Source organism: Mycteria americana, chromosome 2 (assembly GCF_035582795.1).
Source record: "Mycteria americana isolate JAX WOST 10 ecotype Jacksonville Zoo and Gardens chromosome 2, USCA_MyAme_1.0, whole genome shotgun sequence".
Classification (NCBI taxonomy): Eukaryota; Metazoa; Chordata; class Aves; order Ciconiiformes; family Ciconiidae; genus Mycteria; species Mycteria americana.
Window position 1 is genome coordinate 128536396 of NC_134366.1, and position 21301 is coordinate 128557696.

A 21301-nucleotide genomic window follows, 5' to 3' on the forward strand; every position below is an offset into this window, starting at 1 on the left:
TGAGATGCTATATAATCTATTTAAATACAACCAAGGACTTCAGAAATGACTAGCAGTTGACAAATTTGACTTTTCCTGAGGGCAAGTTTGCCTCAAATTCAGCCTACAGAATCCCTGAGCTGCTTCAGCTTCATGAGGAGAAAAGGGTCAGCTTAGTAAGAGAGGCAGGGAGTCGGGGACAGCAGCACACAGGTCAGTGAACATCTTGTGGGCTTGGTGTCTATGAGATACCTACGCCTTTTGGAGATGTTTCAGAGGCAGGAAAAGATGGATATTTTTCTATGACCTCACTTTGTGGGGCGTGCCATGGTAGGCTGGTATAAGTTGGCCAGTTGCCCTATCAGACTGTATCAGAACATCTGGTGCTGAGTATGGTTTGGTCATTTGGGGTGTCTTCTGCTTATTTAAAACTTTTGGCAATGGGCCACTTAGCAGGTACCTGTTCTTCAAGGTTAAATCTTCCTGTAGCGTATCTCTTGCCCTGCGAAGGAGCAGGGACTCTTGTGCCATCGCTTTTGCTCCCCAGGCGGGAGAAGCTTCCTGTCCACAAGGGCAGTGGGGACAGCTGACTTGGAAGGACATGGAGTCTTTCTAAAGTGTGTTGGAAACAACCTAGGCATTGACAATGCTGACTGGTAGTCTGGGGCTGGAGTAGTTATTTCAGCCCTATGATTTCATTTGTAATGGCCTGATTTAGTTTTAGTTGTCTGATGTTCTAAATCTAAGTCCTCTCTCTGACAATAAACCCCTCAAATTGGGTTTCTTTCAGCTCTTACAAGTCCAAGTGTTCTCAACTATTTATCATTGTCTTTTCTGGCTAATTTGGCATTTTTCTATGTTATTTTTTGACCATTCCTCCAAATGCCAGTGAAATATTTGGAGGAGTTAAAAAACAAAGGATACCCCCTCCACCTCCACCTCCCCCCACTCCTAAATGGATAATCACAATAATTCATCATCGGTTAATCTTTGAAAAAACATTTGGGAGCCTTCGAAATTACTAAAACTTTTGCTAAAACATGTCCTTCAAATTCACCTTAAAATAGTTTTTATCCTGGCCCTTCTTCTCTTAAACCTTGCAACACTGAAACCTTAACACAGTCAAGTTTTTAAAAAATAGCTTAATTCCAGAAGAGGGAGAAACATTAGACTAACACAATTAGGTGAGTGGAATGCAATTTTTCCTCAGGCACCTCTGGAGAGTGATACTATATCATGTTAAAAGCCATAAGCTGTTGTCTCGGGCAGAGTTGGGCTGGGCGGGTGTTTGCATGAGACAGGGGAGGGAGAAGTGCCGCTGGTGCAGAAAGCCCCGGTGGGGAGCGTGTCGATAGCATTGCTCTGAGTCACTGGGGGCCCAAAGACCAACCGTTGCATGATGGCACATGTGTTGTTGTTGGGTGAGGTTTAAATGAGATCCCAAGCCTTTCAGCACTTTTATATATAAGATTTATTTATTTATTTTTATGCATGTATATGTACGTGTGGATGTATATAGAAGTCAGTGTTTTGGCTTAGCTCCTTTGAGGATAGCTACAACTGCCAATGTTGAAATCCTTGCAGCTTCAGCAGGGCTTGATTTCTCACTGATGAAAAGGTGAGGTGATGTGGGGGAATCCATGTACAGCTTTTGCATCCTTTTTGTCGTGGGGTGGCTGCGGGTGACCCTCCCTGCTGATGGTCTCTACGATGCCTGTCTCTAGGAGCAGTGAACTTAAAGACTGAACTCTGACAGAGCAATGGGTGCTCTAAGGGCAGCAAGAGAAACTATGGGGTTTAGTCTGCCTGCAGGAAAGGTGGGTGGGGAAAGAGCCTCAAACAGGGTGTTTTTTATAAGGGGTTTGAAAAGACACTTCATGCTCTGTAAGGAAGAAGCAGTGACTCATCTTCTGCATTTAGGAAGGTCAGGTGAGGGAAAAAGGGACTGGCAGCAGGGCTAAAGAGAGGGGAGAGGAGAATGCAAAACCTGAACTGCAGGGAAAGGATCTAGAAAACAAGAACACTCTAGGAAAGCTGTCTGGACAAGCATTTATCATGTTGTTATCTAAAGATACAGTTGGATCTCAGAACGGTTTCACGTTGCATTTGTCCCTGACGAGCTGACCCGTAGCCCCAGCGCGCAGTCGCAGGACAGGCAGGATTAAGGTGCAGGCCTGTTCTGGGAGCACTGCCCAGCGTCGGCAGCCAGCAGCAGGGCTGCCCTGCGCTATTTTTATTATGGCCATGTCTAAAACGTGTTTTAAAAAGGCTGAAGGAAAGCAACCCTGGTGTCTAACAGAGTCCCTATAGCAAGAGCAGAGCTTCAGGTGGGGATAGTATGCTCAAATCTGATCAGCAGCTGCTGCCCTAAAGAGAGGGCAGTGCTCCACAGTGATCTGGTAAAGATGCCTGATGGTGCTGAAGAGGAGGAGGAGGGGTGGTAGAGAAGATGAAAACATGGCAAAGTTTGTGGGGAGAACCTTGGTGATCCTGGTTGAACACCTCCTCGGTCCCAGAAGCTCCTGTGTCTTGTGCTGAAGAGTTTTGCATTCATCCAGCTTCATTCCAGTGAACCTTGAATGACCCCAGATTCCAAATTTCTCCTATTTAAAGTTTAGAAACAGTTCTAATGCTTTACAGGAACCTAATCTTTAACCTGGTCTCTTCTGAGAATGGCTCACCATGTTACTTTTCCACCTTCTATGAAGAAGCCAGTAGTATTTCTTCAGCAAGGCAATTTCAGATATTGAGTATATCATTCACTCATATTTACCCTTTTTTCCTGAAGGGATAAAATTAGTAGCGTCCTAACACTGGGTAATCTACCACACACATAAATGGCAAGCTTTCAGGTTGATCTAATTACCAATGCCAAACCACATAACAATAACAAGTTGCCAGAAAATACAAATCCCGCATAGATTTGATAGGTGAGAAGGGAGGAAGGATGTAACATGCAGGTCTACCAGCTGTAAGCTTCAGACACCTAAATTGTTCTAATCTAGTAAATCTTGATAGAATTGTTGAAGCCAGCAAGGAAAAATCTGTCTCTCATTTCACTGCATGGTTTGGTTGTGCAACATCTAATGTGAAATGGTCAAATATCTTCTCAGGCTACTCCTTCCAGAGGAATTTTATTAAAATAGGCTTTGACCTGGTAACCATTTTATGTCCCGATTAATACTGGGCTGAATATATAGTGGTAACAATCTCTTCAGAGAGTTTGAATCACACTGCAAGCGAAGCATGTCACGTTTTATCAAAGGAAAACAATATGTTTTGTTTGGCTTTACAATATTCAGACTAAGTAGAAATGCTGTGAGTAAACTCATTCTTGAAGCTTCATTGCAATATGGCACTTGAAACTAACCTTGGATCTCATGACTCATCTCTGCTGGGAATGCGGCATCCCTTGACGAGTTTATGATTCTGAATCCAAGAATATTTGAAGGTCAGAGGCAAAGACCCAGACTAAGAGGCAAAACTGAAGCAATAGATGATTACCTCTCTTGATTTCCATCAGAGTCTGGAGTTCTTCCTGTCTGATATTCGTTCAGAAGACATCGTCTTGTGGGACTACCTGCAAATGCAAATATTGTAGCATGACCAAATGTTTGGCAATGTTTTGGTCTTGTGGATTTGATGGCCAAATAAATCCATTTCCAAACACCTGTGAATATTGTCTGCTTTGCTTTGTAAAATTGGAAATAGCTCATTGGCAGATGGCATGAGCACATCGTTAGTATTAATAGACCTCTACACACAAAAGGAGAACAGGTGACTTCTGTTTGTAATTAAGCTAATCACAGAGGCAGGAGAGAGCTCCTGTCTTATCAGGATTACTGCTTAAACTCAACTACTAACCAACACCAACAGAGCAAATACTTGCCTTGGCATTTGATGCTCATGCAGCATCATCTGCTTTGGGGTTTCCCTGGAGTGGTTAGGGGCCAGGGCAGGGTGTCCCACTCATGCAGCTCTCTTCCACTTCAACAGGTTAGTTGCAGGTCTGCTGTAAAGCTGAATAATTTAGTCATTACCAAACAATGAGATATTTAAAAACCCTGACATAAATGAAGTGTGCAACATATACAGACTGAGCCTTACAACTGTTCATTTATGTTTTTCTGCAAAATTCTGTATCTTTTTCCTGCAGCTCGAGTTCTCAGCCATTAGTAATTGCAGTAACTGCTTATAGTCAGTTCTATTCTACTTTTCAACTGCATTAACCCTTTAACTCCCTCATGAGCTTTGGTGTCAATCATAATCATGAGAAATATTTACAAAAGAAGCAGGAAATTTAGAGATACAAGAGACTAGATAGACATTGGCAATTGGTTGTGAGCATCTTTACGTCTCGTTAGCAAGCCACGGGAAATTTGCTAGGAATATCCATTTCTGTAGGGGAAGCAGGGGTTGCAAGGTGCAGCTGAAAAGGCTGGGGAATGTCAGAAGAAAACTGCATTTGCTGAAGTTTTGAACAGCAGCTCTAGGTTGGCTGTCTCTTGGAAGACTTTTGAAGTGCAGATTAAATAATTCCAGATGATGACAAAAAACTCTGTTAAGGAAAAACAAAAGGTCTGGGCTTTCAGCCACTTTGGGGTTGTTGGTTTTGCGCCTGGAAAGAACTGTGCACCCGTTCACTGCTGCCACTCTGGCAGCTCCTCTGGAGTGCCCCTTTCGTTCTCATGTAGTCCCTCTTACGAGATTTTTTCACTAGTCCCTCTTGCGAGATTTTTCACATTCTTTATTTGTGTTGTGTCTCTTCCCCTTAGCTGCATCCTGGTTTACACCACAAAATTGACAGTCATTTTATCGGTTTTTGCCTTTTTCCTTCCTCTGCCTTTGCTCAGGGGACTGGCTAGTTTCCTCTTTTTATAGAATGGGTTTGGGACCTTAAAGGTCACCTCGTTCCAACCCCTCTTGCGTGGGCAGGGAAAGGGGAACCGTCCCTGGGTGGGCTCGAACCACCAACCTTTCGGTTAACAGCCGAACGCGCTAACCGATTGCGCCACAGAGACTCCCTCTTGGCTGTTGTCTGTACCTTGCTGACGCGGGGTGCTGCTTGTGTGAGGCGTTAACACCGGCTCTGTAAACCCCTCCTCTACCAGGCAGAGCCTTGGTTGCCGCCTGACAGCCACTAACTCTTGTTTTCCAGTCTGATCGTGGGTTCAGGGGGAAAGGCAAGGCACCAGGAAGGGGGTACGGCCGAGGTTTTCAGGTTAGCCTTACCCCAGCCATGCAGCGGAGCCAGAAAATGCTGTGCCTTGCCAAGAGGAGTGAGAATATTCAGTTATTGCATCCAGGGCTTGAACACGCTGCTCGATCAAACCGAGAGCTTTTGACCCAGGCGGCTGTGAAGAGGGAGGGAACTGTGGGACAAAATGGGACTAAAACTCAGTCTCAATTTTCCCCTGCACCTGACGTATCAGCAGTCAGGCTAATACTGTCCTTTAAACATCGATGCCTTGCTAAGTATGAGAGGATTTTGAGAAGCTCTTGCAGCCGTCCTTGCTCAGGAAAGCAAATGTGTTTTTAAGGCTTGCCTTTGCATGGTAGCAGCTGGCAAAAGCAAGATGACGTCAAGAGAGATGGGTATGACAAGTGCTTTCTCAGTGAGGGCTAACCTACTCACCCCTTGCTTGCAGCTGTGTACTCACCTCTCCTAGTTTCGGCTGCTAAAATATCATCTGGTCAACTAAACTTTAGCAAATTCCTGTGGTTATAATGGCAAAAAGTGTGATTGCTCTTACAGCTGCCTAATGCTGTGTTTGCCAGTAGGACAGTAATAAAGTAGTTCTGGCAGGCAGTGCAGGTGTGCCCTTATAGTTGTAAGAGGTGTTGGTGATATTCAGAAAATAAGATTTTTTTTCTTTTCCCCCGTGTGTGGGGTTTATTAGGAGTGACTCCCTGAGCATTTTCTCTCTTGATTTTATTTGCTAGCTGCTACAGATGAGGCCATACTCAGTTTCACCATTTCATATTTTAGTATCGAGGTATAGTTACTACCAGCTAAAACAGCAGATCCTTTAAAAGTGAAAGCATCATCTCTGGTATCTTCCCAGTCCTGTATTTCTAAACAGAGCATGGTTTCAAGCCCCAGCCTGGGAAGTGCATCAGTACAGAGTTGGCTGCACTGAGCACAACACGCTAGTGCTCGTATCCCGATTTCTGGTCTTGCCCATCTCCTGTGATATTCCTCCTCCTTCCACCCACACCTGTGGATTCCCTCCCTATGCCTGGGGAACATCAATTCAAAAGAAGTGTGAACTCAGCCAAGGATGTCAGAGATGATCTGTTTTGTCAGTCGTCGCTGAAGTGGATAGAGAGGAAGCTTGCCCACGGTGCGCACCTCTGCTGGAGGACCTCACAGTGGTAGGAAAGAAAATGCGCTTGTCTCTATTTCTCCCAACTTTGCATTTAAATAGAACTGCTTTCTTTACTCTTGCACGCTATGTTTAATTTGTGAACTTGCCAAGATGGTATCTTTTTCCCAGAATCATTGGACTTTCTTTAAAGGGTGAAATGGTTTTATTGCCCTTGGAGAACGCTGCAGAATTTTTGCATTCACGTACGGTAGAGCATGAGATTACAGACTTTCAGCCGCAGAAAGGGACATGGGTATCTGTCCTTTAAATATGGATTTTAAAGTAAAAGATGCTTTATCTTGCCTGCAGAGGTACACAAGCAATGAAAAGTGAATGCTGTAGTTTATTAAGCAAAATTTCTTGTTGCAATGAAGGTGGCTTTTTTCTTCCATCTGACACTCTGGGAGGTGGGGGAAGAGGAGCACAGGCAGTATTAAGCTTATATTCTAATTTTATAGTAAAAGTTCTGCATGGATACATATATTTTAAAGACCAGTTAGCACTTTCAGACAGAAATGTCCTGGTACTGTGCAAAGGGATGAATGTTCTTCTTGTAGTACTTTTTAAAGTTAAGATTTGGCCCAAATCACTAATTCTCAAGAAAATACCTCAACTCTTCATATCAAGACGGAACAATCACTTCAGCTTAAATACAGGAAATGTTGGGCATAATAGCCATTACTTGCACAGATCTTGTTAACAAGAACATAATTTCCTAATCACTCCCTTGAAAGCAAACCCAGATGATAGAAGCATAGTTGAGCTCCTGCCAAATACCTCAAGAACTCCAATTTCACACCCAAGCTCCTGCAGGAGTGCCAGGATAACCTCAACTATTCAGTGAAAAAAAACCTTAAGCACTATGCTTATAGTTCCTTATACTTGTATTCTTAAATACAAAAACAATCAGTTGGGATAGTACAAAATCTTGAGTAAGAAACAAGAATGCAGACATCTAGATGTGTTTGTATTACACACCAAGGCAATATATAACTCTGCAGGCAATATTGCCTTAGTGGCAACATCCTAGTCCATCTCCACATCCTCTTGAATTAGGCCTCAAGAAAAAAGAACGTTGACTTTTTTTTTTTTTGAGATGTAGAGTAGTTAGAGGACAAAGGAACAGATTCTAGTTTTTATTGGTGGTGGTCCCTCCACAGTGAGGGCATGTGTGTGATTTAATGAGGCGTGCAAAGGGCTTTGATCTTGCATCATCTTCATGATGCAAGTGATGAAAACGGGAGCCTTCACTGGTGGTGGAGGCCCATCAAGAGGTGATGCAAGTGGCAATTGCTGCAAGTCTATAGATGTGTTGGTTTTCAATATAATGCATCTCTAATACAAATAAACACTAAAAGCTCTTAGACTTCCCTCAGGTTGTTAGAGCAGTGCTTTTAAAAAGCAAACAACGGAGAAAGCTCACCCACTAAACATTTGTAGATCATGTTGCAGGAACTGCAAATATTAGAGACAACTTTCATTTCATTTATCTACATTTTTCCCATTAGCTTGTAAAACTATCAACTAGCTATCTACTATTTTTTAAACAGAGCATATGACAAGTTGACAAAATTACTGTCTTGCTCCAGAGAAGTTTTTTATAGGCTCTCTGGGTTTCTAAATGGGATGAAAGGTGGAGCTAGTCATTTAGCCACACCCACGGTGAGGTTTATAAAAGGAAGTTTTCAAGGGGAAGCTCTTTTCTACCAGTCTATGACAACTGGCAGTTTTATTTAACAGGGTTTTATCTTTTTAAAAAAACAAAAGAAAATTCCTACTATGTCAAGGCCTCATAGAGGTTCCCATAGTGGGGATGCTCCTCTAAATGAATCTTTGAAACAGCAAGGTAAGGTAAGTCACAGAGTCTGCTTTACTACTTTCGTTCATTTTTACACATAATATTTCTGTGGCAGAGAGCTAAGTATTACTGTAATTTCAAAGGTCTGTATTTTCTCTGCCATGTATAATTGGAGTTTTGTTCTCTGTAATTTGGTATTCCTGTAACACTAACTCAAATGGAGAAAAAACAACCTTAAAAAAAACATCCCCAAACTTATTAGAGTTTGGAGAGGTTGCTATTTGTCACAGGGTGGTCAGGCTTTCAAGAGTGATGAGTTTGAGGGCTAATTTGCACCACCTGTCCACAGCACTAAGGTTAACGTGGTGGTGGTAATTGCGCTGCTGTTCATAAGTCACACTAATACTAATTTCTCAGGCATACAAATAAAAGATATGGTATGCTTTATTGCACAATTGCTGTGACTTAGTCATGACTTTTTGATACACCCAGGAATCCTGCCATAATTTTTTAGTTTCTACTGTATCACAGTTTCCTTATGTATACATGCAAATAATCGCTTGTAAGCTACTCTGTTCAGCAGAGGTCTCGTGAGTTATTGTGGATGTCCCTCAATGAGGTTAGGTGCTATAAAGGTTTGTTTGCTATTGAACACAGGTGTTCAAGTTGGTACAATAATTCTGTAGGCAGGTCTGTATCAGTTTACAAGATCATCAACCGAAGTCAAATGCATTGTATCAAAAAGTGATCGCAACAACGTAGGGTGTGTAGCATGGATGTGTCAAGAATGCTGGTCGGCATAAAAAAAATACCTGTCTCATTACTCTGGTTACCTAGCTCTGGGCTTATTGCTGGTGTGATGGTAAAGCAGAATTGTAAGGAATCGGAGAAAGGGGAATGAACCTTGAAAGTACTTTTTAGGAGCTCCCTTCAGGTGTCTGGGAAAATGGAAGAAGGTCTGGACTTCTTTGAAAACTTAGTAAGCAACCAGAGACAAGTGTCTTAAAAGTTAACTTTTTCCTCCAATTACTTTATGTGTACATAACTAGATCAGAGAAGAGTAGTAAGTTTTCTCTTGTGAGCCTTCAATTTAGAAGGAGTAGAAGTCACTAATATTTTTGTTATTCATTGTGCCTAAAATATAGGAAGTATTTGAGGGTCACTAGTCTACTAGTTGTTCTCCAGAGTATGCTAGTGTAACTACCACATGCTACAAAAATAACCCAAGTAATGGTTTCCACAAAGCTGGTGGTGTTGATGGGTTCTCTTTTCAAGCTGTAAGCAAAACTGTGACTTAATGTAGCTGGTAAAAAGCTGACTGATGGCCTCTTGGGCAAAGTGGTATGATGTTAGTTGGAGACGCTGTCAGAGCGTTTTGACTTTGTGTGATTAGTAGACATGAGAAAATAAATGCATCTTGCATTTGAATAGACACATTTTCCACCTTGATAATGCTGTGGTTTTTCTTTGGAGCTTTTCCTGTCAATATTAAACTTGTAGGAAGCTTAACTTGAGCAGTGTGGTCATTTCTGCTTTTTACCATGTGTTTTTACTGATATGTAACAAATTGTGGCTGTGCTGGATTGTGGCAAGAGGAGTCTTGTTTGACAGCGTAGCCATCTCCTGCAAGGGAGTCCCCTTGGCTTTATCTGCTGCCATTCTTCCGGGAGGCTGACCTGCTGCAGTTAGATTGTTCGTAGGTATTTTTAAGTGCCTTGCATTTATTTTAAGTGCCTGATGTAGACCGAACTGTTAAAAAATATTTGCTGTTATCTTTTGTTGTATTAGTACAGTAAATGGGAGAGATGAAGGAAGAGGAAGATACTGTCAATACAGGCAGAGAATCTTAGCTGTCTCTGCTCTTGGATACTTTTGGACAGGTCTTCTGAATTGGGGAGAAAGTTTGATCTTTTTCAAGTGGGTAATGTAGAGTTACTTACTTTTTGATATCGCTGCGTAGCTTAACGTGTTTGTAAATTTGGTCACCCCTCTAAGCAGGGATTAAAGTGACTTCTGTCATTTTGTGACTTGAAAAGCAATATCTATGGAATAAAATACTTATCCAGGGTAATTTTGGATAATAGCTTATCCAGGCTACTTTTGAGTAGCCAAACTGCAAGCCTTAGGGTGCCATCTTCGTCTCCTGATTTGATTTTTGGAGCCACGTATGTACTAAATGCAGAAAGTCCACAAAGATGACTTCTTCGCGGCGAGCTGAGTAATTAAGAGGCAGATGGCCAATGACAATCTCTTAGTAACTTATTTCTTTGAGGTGGTGAATGGAGACTGACCCTGACAGCTGGATTACTCTGACATGGTATTCTGTTAGTCCCTTCACATTTCAATGCTTTTGCTGTCAGAAGATTCAAGCACTAAACTTCAGCATATTTGGGCGGATGCTAAAATTAAATCTTGCTCTGGATTCTCCCTCCTTAATTCATGCATGGCAACCCAAGTGTGTTCAGAGCCGAGCTGGGGGAGGGATGTGGGGCGGCTTGCAGGTTCGGCTGGGGTGGGTGCAGGGCTGGTCATGGAGAAGGGGCTGGTGTGAGTGGCCTAAGGGGGTCCACGGGGAGGAGGGAGGTTCCCGGGAGGATGGGGAGGGCAGAGTGGAAGGAGAGAGGCCCAACCACAATGGCAGCTTCTGAGTCTTGTCCCAGCCTTTAAACCTTGCTGGCCCTGCACAGCCTTCAGTGTCTCTCCTTGTTTCCCATCATCTCTTCCTCTACCACCAAGAAAGTGAGTTTTCTGACTTCTGGATGAGGACAGAAATGCATTTTTCTTTACATTCCTGAGTCAGCCAAAGCCAGTTTTACCTGTACTGCTGAGAAGACCCAAGCTGACCCTGCTTAGCTGTGTGCCTTTCTGCTTTATGAATCAGCACACCGCTATGGATTCTCCTGTTCAGCTGTCATTTATTTAGATTGTAGGATCCTGAAGTCCAGCTGTAGGATCCTGAAGTCCAGCTGAAGTCCAGCTTCTGGGTGTTACAGATCCTAAAATCTCTGCAGTTTCTTTAACATGACTGGATTTCCTGAAATAATATTTTTTTCTCAGGGCAGTGCTGTCAGAGGAAAGAGTCAGATGGCTTTTGCTGCCCTAGTTTAGTCAAGTCAAACCAAGTTGCTGAGTTTAAACAATAAGCCTTGTAGACTTGAGTTTTTTCAGGTTTTGTCCACCTGACAATCACGCATATAGGCAACAATTTCCATCTCAAGGAAGAAGCCTGAAGTTCAGCTCCTTTGTGCAAGCTGGAAGGGGAGTCGCAAAGGATGTGGTATACAGTGAAAACTCTCCTGAGATAAATGAGATCTAAATAACAAACTGAGAAAGAAATATAACTGCCAGTCAGATGTCACTTGGCCCGAGACAACATTTTTGAGGTGTGTTTGTTAAATGCTTGAAGGCCACATCAGGTAAAGGATGTGATTAGCACCCTGTGTATGACTTTAGGATGATGTATCGTCTCTGCTGCAGCAATAATCCTTCACTGGGACACAGGGACTACAGGCAATGTGATCATGCTAGAAAACCGGACAGAGAAATCCTACGATGGGCTTGTCAAATGACAGGGAACTTATTATGTAGCTGTGAAACGGACCAACAAGAAACGTTTGTCTGACCGATGGCAGTGATATCTCTTGTCTTCCTTTGAAAGGAACGCGTAGCTACTGGTACAGTTCTGTCCATTAAAACAATGTGGCACGGAGGAGTTGGTGCTGCTTTGTTACAGCATTCGCTGTGTGCTACTGCAAGAAATTAGAAGCCTTCTGCTCTTTGACCATGAAGATCTTATTCCAGGTTTTACTGAATTCAGATACACAATAAGACATAAATAAAATATGTATGTTATGCAGTAGCCTAAATGCATTCGTTTAAATCCACTAAGATTGGTGGTACAGGGTGTAGGGCCTCTGAGTTATTTCTTGTGTATGTCTTGCTGTGCAGTATGGTGTTTATAGATTTTTATTTTTTTTCATGATGACCTGTTTACATTTGATAAGTCACTTCTAAAACTTGAAATTGCAGGAAAAGGTTTGCTCAGAGTGATGTCTGCGGTAAAACTGAATGGTATTTCTGCCTTTCTTATAGCCCTAAGCATACAGGCTGGTCCTGGAAGGTGCTGGCGAGCCCTCTCAGAAGTAATTGATGGGAGCTGTGTGCTTGCAGGGTGCTGCAGCAGGGCCCGGAGCTGGCCTGAGCTTTATGGGGGAACCACCCACTCTTTTCTATTACATGAGCATGAGCGAGGTGTTAGAGGCTTCTAGCCCACAAAGCTGATTTGATTAGAACATAAAAATACATGTTAGAAGAAAAAGCACTTAACAACAGGAGAGAGATCTGATAGGTGGGAGGAAAGCTCTTTAATAATATATACCTTCCATGCCCGATGTAGCCTATGCAGTTGGGTCCTTCCCTCCTATCTTTTCTAGTTCTCTGATTTTTTGGCTTCTGAAGTTGATGAAATTCTGCACTGTCCCCAGGAGAGTTTATTTTCACTTCTTGCTGGGCTTGCCTTTTGGTTCGAGTCCCGGGCACAAGCCCAGTACTTTGCTCGGGCACCTCCGGTTGTCCACTTGCGCGTCACGTTGACCACGGAGGGGTTTCACTCCCAGCTCGCCCCATGGTGTACGCCCACAGCTAAGCCCCACAACAGTCAAATACATAGCTCTGTGTGTGTGTGTATAAACATAAAAACTCTCTTTGAGTTGGATTCTCTCACCGTGCTACTGGATGCCTTTCCATTGGTATCAAGCAGAGACAGGCCCGCCTCTTCTGGGATGTGGACTGCCAAAACGTGTGGCTTTATTCCAAATTGACAAATCAACTCTAAAAGAAGCAGCAACTTGTGTTCCTGAATGTATTGAGTTCTTAGTGTCAGAAAACTGTTACGCTGGCTTGCACGTCCTGTTTTCCTGCGTGGAATAGTAGGGGAAAGAGTACAGCACTTCAAACAAGAAAAGGTCATGAGCATCTCCACTGACTAAGGAAAGCAGGAGTGTTTCTGGGATTAAAAATCGTGCATTTCCCAGTGTAACATCGTGTCACTTGGTTAAAGTGGAGACAGCTTCAGTTGTATTATTCTTTACACATCTTGTATGTCAAAATATATTATCTTGATCATTTTCATATTCTGGAAATTAAACTTCAACATCAATTTGTCATCCAGAAGGAGTAGGAAAGATGGACCCTGACAGTATTCTCTGGGATATAGCGGTTTCTCAAAACCAACACATCACACTGAGGGAGAACAGAATAATGCTGAAGTAAAATGATGTGCTCATGCTCTCAGCAGGCAAAAGGCATTTAGTTTGATAAGGTGCCAAGCAGTGTCATTTGAGAGCGCTGCAAAGACTTCCAGCTGTCTTGCGTATGCTAACTAAATATCTGGGTGAATTAGAATTTGTCCCTGTGAATATTTCACCAGAAGTGACCTTGCCTGATCTGGTTAATTCAAGCTCAAGTACAGCTTGTTGCAATCTCCTGATAATATTTTTGACCAAGACTGCATTTCTCTGAGCATCCTACCCAATGCTGAAGTGAAGGACTGTGTTTGCAGAAGCATAGCAGGGCTCTCTGCTCGGCTGCTTCCCAGCTTGCTGCGGGAGATGCTGCCCTGCTCTGTTGACTCATGTGGAAGGTGTGGTGTGTTTTGACCAGGAATGGAAGGGCGTAAGAAAGTCGCAGCAGAGTCTGAGACAGGCCCTGCAGGGAAATCAATCTTATGGGAAAGCGTAGGTTGAATCTTGCATTTTTGCTATGTGAGTTAATGAGCAAGCTGACTACCAAAAAGGGAGAAAAATTGGACTTATACCACGAGCATACATAAACTGCTCATTGGATTGTGAGAAAGAGACCTGCTTTCAGCTGCAGACGCTATCTGGCTGCTCATTTATTCCACAAGTTACGACCTTGATCCACCTTGGGCAGGTTCAGTAATACCTTGTTACAGGGACTTCCAATAGCTGACTAATCTTGCTGAAAAGAGAAGGGCTTTGTTAAATGTGTGCATGCTTGGGAAATAAGGATTTCATTTGCAGAAGTTTTATTTATAAAAGAGCCCCAAAATGCACGTTCACCTTTTACACATGCATTTTCTATCTAGCACTGTTCATTAAAGCAGTTGTGCATGAAAATATCTGATAGTTGCCATCTTGGGAGCGCTGGATGCAAAGAGGGTAAGCGAGTTTATGCAAGACAGGAGGTATGCCAAGCACTCTTTCAGACAGGAGGTGTGCCAAGCTGAAGGATGCTCTGGTCACTCCAGAGAAAAACAGCTACTAGGAGGCTGCCACTACAGAAAGTGCCACAGTTTGAAGAAAGCTTAGCTAGCAACGTTAACAGGGGCTAGGTTGTCTAGGGCAGATTGCACATGCCTGAGAAGAAACAGTAAGACTGGTTCTTCTGCACAGGATTTGCTGTACTGGCAGGTTTATGAAAGAGGAAAACAAAAACAAAAAAACCCAAATACTGAAACTGCCAGAGTTTTGCTTCCCAATCTAAGCTAACAGGCTTTGTCTTCTAGATGTGAAAAATTGGCCAGTATAGAAGTTTAGTTAACTGTAAGGGAAATAGCGTGCATGTAAATGGCAAATCAATCCAAAGTATCCATTTCTCTGGTTAAGTGGTGACTTTTCTTGCTTAGTTTGGATAGCAAACAGAAAACATAAGTGTCTGGGAAAGGCAGTGAGAGAAGTATCTACACTTAAATTGTGTATACTACTGAAATTAGTTTAGTGCTCCTCGAAATCAGTACTTACAGGCAGTGTGCTGAAGGAAAAACTTTCCAGAGCAGAATGTTGTAGAAGTTTAAATTCAATCTGCTACTGTAGAATAACTTGGAGACTTCCCAATTAGCTTTTTTCTAATGAGCTGAAGTGATGCACGTGCCTTCAAGTTAGTGGACTGGTCCACTGGGTTCCATGGCTCTTGTCTCCAGAGCAATGTAAAGGAACAATAATTCCTGTGAGCTTTGCACTGCAGCCTCTTGGAGGAAATACTGCAGCTCAAAAATGCAGCCTAAAAACTTCTGATTTGGTAGACTTCAAATACAAACTATCCTTTCAGAACAAAGCAATGTTAACTTGAGGGGCTGAAGTTTGTCAGCCAACCTTTTGAACCCCCTCCCATATGACTTGCTTTAATTGTGTAGTATTGTGGAATACCTAAATGAGATAACAAGCTGTCACTCTTTATCTCACAGACTGGAATGTTTTCCTTCAAGTTGAAGTTCACAAGCTGTGATAAGGTGGCAATGTTATTGTAACTGAAGGAGTAAGAGGTATTTATGCAGCTTTCAAATACAGTCCTGCTCTGAAGAATCCCTCAATGACACTCTTCGTTTCCCTTAATATAAAGTGGAGACCCCTTTCTAGTTTCCAGCTCTATAAACACTCAAGATCCAAAAATCTCGGTTGTCTCTGTGCTCCCTCTGTCAAATATACAGGTTTTGCAATTTTAGCTCCAATTACTTGTGTGGGGTCATTACCACAATGCAAGTGTCCTCAAGCTCCAGTGCCTTTTAGCTTTCCCATTTTGCAGGAAGGATGCAAGGTTCCCCTCAGTTTCTGATAGACCTTTTACAAGTCCAGGCTTCTGATCCTTACTGAGAATATAGGTAGCTATTATATTTGCCAGTGAAGTTCTGCTTCTCTTAGTGATCAGACCTACTGCCACCTGGGTAGGGTAAGCAAATCACCACTCACTGTTTTGAAACATGAATAAATACCAAATAGCATTTCTCTGCCTACTCCCTCAAGGGATCCAATCCTATCAACATACCCAGATCATGCTACCTGTGCCAAACACCGCAATCGCTGGCTGCTTTCAGTCAAAATATGTGCAGAAGAGTGTGAAGTGATGGTGTGTCATTCCTCCGCCTTGTAGACAAGGATGGTTGAAGGACCGACTCAAAACATGAGATACTAGAGGGGATCTGCCCCTCAGCAGCTTGGAGAAGGCTTAAAACATGCTCCTCCAGAGAGTTTCATGACCACCTGGCTGTGATCATGTCATTGAGACCACCTGATCACTTTTCTCCACTGGGTAAGTAATGTAAAAGATTAGCATAGTCCGTTCAGCAGAGATTGGCACCCAGGGATGATTGTTGTACTGTGGATCTATGGAAAAGTGACTCTTACATGCCACCTAGGAAAACTGGATGGTTGGGATTGATTAGGTGAAAATGAGAGAGGAAAACACTCAAACTTTTTTGGCTTTTGGTTTATGACTTGGAGCACATGTGGTGATCCGTGCAGTACAAATGAGGTGATGCTACAGCCTTCAATGTGTCTTCAGCTGTCATGTGAGCACCTTATCTAATCAGAGGTTCACAGGTTTCCACAAACTACAGCCTTACAGCCTTCATAGGTTTGTACATCTGTAATTGACTGCAAGTAATCCATTCTCCTCACACAAGAGAGGAGTCCGAGAACTCTATCTGCTTCACCAGTGCTGTAGAGAGCAAAACTTTGGGTTTTAGATTCATATATTGGATATTATGTATTATAAATATATTTATGTATTATATATTTAGATTCTTAAGGACTGAAATACAAATAAAGATACAAGACTTTAGCTGGTTTTACCATTGCCACAGATACTGGAATCTATCTTTAGATCCTTGAGTTAATCCCATTTTCCTGTTCAGGAACTTGAGGCAGAGAAAGACATGCCAGAACTGTTAAAAGGGCTAAGATGGCAGTCCAATACCCTAACTAGGGCTCTCTTTCTTGGGGAAGGCAAGCAGGCAATGAGCAGCCTGCAGTTATAATACTTTCACACGGAATCATTGGATGATACAGGTTGAAAGATATCATCTTGTCCAACCCCTGTTCAAAGCCATCCCAAACAGATCAGGTTGCTCAGGAACTTGTTGAGCTCTGAATGTCTCAAAGACATTCAGACTTCCCAGCCTCACTGGACCCAATGTTCAACCACGCTTGTGATGAAAACACTTTTCCTAACATGTAATCAGGATTTGCCCTGTTGAAACTTGCCTGTTGCCTCTTGCAATGCCAATGTGTGCCTTTGAGAAGATCCTGGCTCCATCTTCTCTACACCCTCCCCTTAGGTAGCTGTGGGCTGCAGTGATACATCCCCCCACACCCTAAGCCTTCTCTTCTTCAGGCTGGACAAACCCAACTCTCTCAGCCTCTCCTGCGTCATCTGCTCCAGCTCCTAACCATCTTGGTATAGTAGACTGGGCTCCAGTATGTCTGTCACTGGTTTGTGGCTCCCCAGTACACAGGTACTTCACTTTTGCAAGCCCTGAATACAGGGGAATAATTACTGCCCTGGATCTGCAAAGCCAGCCCAGTGCAGGGTTGTCCTTCTCTACTGCAAGGGCATGCTGCTGAGTATTTTCCAACTTGTTGTCCACCAAGACCCCCGGGTCTTTTTTCTCTGAAGTTGGTCTACAGCTAGCTGGCACCAAGCAAGGTCATTCCCTCCCAGGGGCAAGAATTTGCGTACTTGCTTTCCAGGCCTGCCCTTGCCTCTTTCCTGGTCTGAAATAGGCAAAGGCAGTGAATGTTGCACTGTTTTAGAGATTATTTTTACTTTTTAAAGAAAGCTACTGAATTCTGTAACTTAGCAAAGATCACCAGTCGGTAAGCTAGACAACTCGCAGGCATGGCCGTGTGCTCATACCAGAGCAGTGTGTTAGAACAGAGGGTTGGTAGGAGCATTTATCCCCCTTATGTGGCCACCTAACTGATTTTTGCTGAGTATTCTTTGATATGCTTACTTTTCTTCACTCACTGTAAAGAGAGATCTGAAAAACTAATCCCACAATAGAGGGGGATTCAACCCTTCTAACCTCTGGCACCCTAACTGGGCTAGCTGTATTTTTCTCAGACATATCTGGAAGTGTAAGGGTTACAGTGAAGGGTACCATTTAAATTTAAGTTACTTCTTGAGTTTAAATGTCTGTCTTTTAAAGCTCTTAAACCAACTTGTTCTTCTAAATATTTTGCTGGTCCCGGAGCTGGTACGTTTTAGATCCCTGAAGTAGTTCTGAGAGTCCTGCAGTTGCTGTAGCTGCCTGTATAACGCTTCTATGGAAGTTATCTTTGGGCTCTTCCTACTGTGCTTGTTCAGCAGGCTTGTTTTCAAAGAATGTCAACCTGGGTAATTCAACATATTATTATGCCATTAGGATTCCTCGTGTTAAACTTCAGGTTTTGCTGCCTTAAAAGAACTTCAGAAAATATATGTCAGGTCAAAACAAAGACACAGGTTTTTGGGTTTTAACATGTGAATGTATCCCTTAATGCTTCTTCCTTGAATCTTCTCTGTAATTATAAGTTGCTGATTAGCCTGTAAAAATTCAGCCACAAAATTAAGCCTAAAGCTGGGCACAGGAAAAGATAAATGTACTGGAAACTTGTGGTGGGTTGACCTGGACTGAAGCAGTTGCTGCTAGCTGGCCTCTGTATGTCTTTTAGTCCTTTCATATTGAAGAGGGAAAAGCTGATACATATTCTCCCATAGCTCTGTGTACCCACCAGTCTCCAGGCCATATTTGAAGAGGAGTTCATGTGTGCTTTCAAAGCTTAATATTCCTGCCCACTCAGTGGAGTTGTTCCCTGCACCCATTTCTGGTCAGCAATACCAGCCAGTGAGTTCCTGCCCTCCCAGTTGTGCCAACCCAGCTGTTGAGGGGGCCATGCTGTGTACTGAAAGAGGGAACTGCCCCAGATTTATTTTTTTAAATCTGCAAAAAAGGTAACTTTGAAATTAGATCCCTTTCTGCATCTGCTTCAGAGTGGACTGGATTCAGAGTTGTTCCAGAAAAACTGAGGGGCAGCCCAGAGATATAAATAAGGAGCAAACAGTTAAGGCTGGAATGCCTTAAGGCAATATTATTGCCAAATTCTTCATAATGTAAAACCATAGTCAGTGCTGGCTTTTCTTGTCTCACTATAAAACATATGCATCACCGCAGCATAACTTTATGTTTATAAAGAGGGAAGTATTAAAAAGAAATGTGTTAAGTGATTCTAGTGTATGAAACAAAGCAGACACCTGATCAACTCTAGTTATTCTTAAGGGCATTTCTGCCTGCCAGAAAAACACATCAAAATGCATAATACATTAGTACATACAGAAGTGCATCAATAGCAAACTGCAGTCAAATGTGCAAACCACAGGCAGGTGCCGAACAAAATTGATGACTAGATGTAGAAGCCAACAGATGTAGGCACTGACAGTACAAGTAGAACAGATTTTTAGTTAGTGTTATAGAAATTGAAATACAGACATCAAAGACTCGGAACGAAAGTTTAAACAAAAGGATGCCTCAAGTAATTGAAGGAAGATTGTTTTCTCAAAAAGGAGCAGAGAGATACTATTTTTGGTTGAAATGCAGCTAAGTATAATGTGGCAGCCTGCTGCTAAGTACAAAGAATGATAAATACACATTCTCATCTGTTTGTCCTATCAGGTCTGCCACCTACAGCTTGATATACTGGTTTGGCATTGCTTGTTATGCCAAAAAAAAAAGTTTGCCAAATCTGTCACACTAACTAACTAAAATCACATGAACTGAGCTCTGTTACACCCTTTTCAAGATGGAAGATAATTACTGCATCTCAGAGTTACTGGGCAGGAAGGCAGGGAAGGTATTCGTTAATAGGAGGAGGGCAGGTAGGCTGCTGCACAAAGGTAGGCGTGACACTGCAGTTGGCTGGAGCTTTGAACCCAGCATTGTCTCCAAGGCAGTTGCATCTTGGAAACTCCATTTTACAAAAGGTTGAGGAAGGATCGGGAGAGGACAACAGAAATGACAGAAGTTGGTTTACTGCTCTATGGGGAGAAAAATCTAGTGGCTTCCCAAGCAGGGGTAGAAGAAGTCTTCCTGAGAAAGGATGCATGTTCTTTCCAACTAAGTTGTTAAGTAGGGCATGCTTGGATTTACTTTATATGTAAATGACCAAAAAAAGATTGGTTGCTTTGTAAATGAGAGGGAGGGAACAGAGTTTTATAAGAAGTCTCTAGGACCTTTTTCATGCCAATAGATGACTTGAAATCAGACCATTGGCAGAGAAGCAGAACTGAAGCAGAACCACTGGGACAAAGCCGTGTCTGAAATGGCAAAAGCAAAAGAGGTGGGGAGCTCTGTCGTGCGCTCGGTAGCAGCCTCTTGCATCTTCTGGGACCGCCTTCCTTGTGAAGCACTGCAGGTCAAACTAGGGCATTTCTCATGGATTTGGAGTTGGAGATTAGTACTAAACTCAGCTCTGTTACTTGATTTCTGTGCTTTGAGTCTGTGTCTTTGTACCTTCCATATACTGCTGCAGAGCCCGACCCTGAGTAGGTGCAGAGGACTTCCCCAGGAACAGTGAGACGGCATAGGGTTGGGCTGTTAGTTAACAGTAAGTTGAGAAATCTGCCCAACTGTTAAGTGTATGGTGGGTTTTGCTTTGGTTTTTGTGATTCATGCACAGCTCATAAAAACAGCAGTTCTTTCCTTTGATGCTGGAAGCCTTAATCCTTCAGTTGATCTTTTCAACAGGAAAGCATATATAAATAGTGATATACACTATTTTCTGATTTACACTCCGAGTTTGTCCATTTCTGTAATTTGTGAAGCTATTCTTCACTCAGTAAATGCCTGGATAGCAGCCACGATGGGTTTGCTTGAATTCTTTCAGTTGCTAAAAATAAGTTGGTTTTGAAGTTGTTTTCTATAACTGCTGAGGATATTTGAAGCAATAATAGGTGACTGTCAGCCTATATTACAAATTGTTTTCATGCAACATCCCATTCCCAGCCCTTGGCTGGGGGGAGGAAAAAAGATCTGTGCAGTATGGTAGAAAGCATCCAGTCCACTGAGACACAGTAGCAGAAGACAGAGCTCTGCACCCACACGGGACATACAGCTCCCTGCAACAAAGTTTTGAAAATATGTTGTCAAATGAACTAGAAGGCATTTGATTTAAATCACCTTAATAATGTTATTTCCTAACTTTTCCTCCTTGGTCCTTCAGACTAACAGCTATGGGTTATACAGCTATACTTTTCATAACAGCTATACTTTTCATAGTATGACTATATGATGTGCTTCTAGAAGCTGTTGTATCTTGTTTTCTGCAGATTGCCTTTGCTTTACTGTCTTTTTTCACTTAGTTGCTTGGCTTTTGGCTTACTTTCT

At 42.6% G+C, this 21301-nt stretch overlaps 1 non-coding gene across 1 annotated transcript; it reads right to left on the reverse strand.

The window, feature by feature from the left end:
• Positions 1–4926: 4926 nt before the first annotated feature.
• TRNAN-GUU (transfer RNA asparagine (anticodon GUU)) lies at positions 4927–5000 on the reverse strand. The gene has a single exon. It is a non-coding gene; the product is annotated as a tRNA-Asn (tRNA).
• Between the last annotated feature and the right edge of the window lie 16301 nt (positions 5001–21301).